This window comes from Arachis duranensis, chromosome 10 (assembly GCF_000817695.3).
Source record: "Arachis duranensis cultivar V14167 chromosome 10, aradu.V14167.gnm2.J7QH, whole genome shotgun sequence".
NCBI classification, from domain to species: domain Eukaryota; kingdom Viridiplantae; phylum Streptophyta; class Magnoliopsida; order Fabales; family Fabaceae; genus Arachis; species Arachis duranensis.
In genome coordinates, this window is record NC_029781.3 from 22,725,271 (window position 1) to 22,727,353 (window position 2,083).

A 2,083-nucleotide genomic window follows, 5' to 3' on the forward strand; every position below is an offset into this window, starting at 1 on the left:
AGGATCAATGGATCCTGTTCCAACACGAGTGAGAACCGACAGATGATTAGCCCTACGTAACCCGTAGCCGGACCATTTTCACTGAGAGGACGGACGGTAGCCATTGACAACGGTGATCCCCCAACATACAGCTTGCCGTGAAAAGGAGTATGAATGATTGAATAAAGACAGTAGGAAAGCGGAGATTCATAAGGAATAACGCATCTCCATACGCTTATCTGAAATTAGGAAAGCAGAGATTCATAAGGAATAACGCATCTCCATACGCTTATCTGAAATTCCCACCAATGAATTACATAAGTATCTCTATCTTTATTTTATGTTTATTTATCTTTTAATTATCAAAACTCCATAACCATTTGAATCTGCCTGACTGAGATTTACAAGATGACCATAGCTTGCTTCAAGCCGACAATCTCCGTGGGATCAATCCTTACTCACGTAAGGTTTATTACTTGAACGACCCAGTGCACTTGCTGGTTAGTTGTGCGAAGTTGTGAAAAAGAATTGAGATTACAATTGTGCGTACTAAGTTGTTGGCGCCATTGAGATCACAATTTCGTGCACCAAGGAGCTTCACGCTCAATCAGACTGGATGTGCACTAACCCTGGTGTTCAGATCTAGGGAGCATTGGCGACCTCTCAAGAAAGGCGTTGATCACATACAGCCTGCCCTAGAAGAAATCATTCACAATTGAAGAAGATAGTAAGACCATAGTTAATCCAGAAAGAGAAAGCAACTCCAAGCCTTAACTATTTAAGATTATCATTGTAAACATATGAACCTAGTTCAGATCTCATAAATCCAACAAATTTTCTATTCACCTGATTAAGATCTAAAAGATAGCCATAACTTGCTTCAAACCACAATCCTCATGGGGTCAACCCTGACTCGCTCAGGTATTACTTGGACGACCAGTGTACTTGCTAGTACAGTTGTAAGAAGTGTGGGGATTCGTGCACTAATCATCCTTCGCATAGAGCCAGTCTATGATCAGATATGGTTGAGGGAGATATTATTGATGAACGGATTTTTGTGTGGTCTAGAATTTCACAATAAACTCTCGTTGCTAGTTTCTAAACCAACAATAATCCTTTCATACAAAAATTTGTTTGTCACAGGCTAAAATTTATAAACCGAAGTATTCAAACCTCGGGTCGTTCTCCCTAGGAATTGCAATAATGTGTCCTTGTTATTGGTTATGAGTTATGTTTGGGGTTTTTTATAAGAGACATGAAAGATAAATGGTAAGGAAGTAAACTAATAGCTAAAAAGGTCTTGCCAAGGTTTGGTGGTCAAAGATCTCTATCCTAATCACTAACCACAACTTGAGAATTGGCAAGGATCAATCCCATTAAATCATCCTGTAACTAGTAAAGGAAAGTCAAATGAGCTATATCAATCCAAGTCCATAAGTCCTAACTCTCCACTAATTCAATTAGTGAAAACTAGAGTCAATGGCTCCCAATCATCAATTACTTGGACATTAGTAACTCAAGAGTTCCTAAGTTACCTTCCCAAGCTAAGAACATAAAATTCTACTCTAAAATATAACCAAGTGTAACACCCTAATATTCAAATCCTTATGCTCGAGTCATAAGTCAATAATATTACGGTGGTACGACTCTCAGGTGGATTTTTAATATATAAATATAGGTAATTTCGAAAGGAGTATTAATTGAGAAGCCTGAAAAGAGTAGAAATAAAATCGCGAAAACGCATCACTCACGTTTCGACAACGAAAAGTTAAACTGTGAAGTCAAAAGCGATATACGGACAAGGCATAAAGGAGATTAAGAGATAGATAACGGATAGATATATATATAACATAAGTAATAGCCACTAGTCGCGACCCGCGAAGTTTAGGCCGGCTAGGGTACAGTATGAAAGCAGTTGACAACAGAATATCCTAATCTCTCCCAAAGGAAACATAAGAGACTATATACGCAAGTTCCAAAAGAGTTCCATACATAATATAATCTTTTCAAAACAAAGGTGGAGAGATTCTAAGCAAAACACAAAATAGGGAAAAATAAATATCTTCGCCGTCTCTCGGACGAACCGCAGCTCACTTCTGAGCAC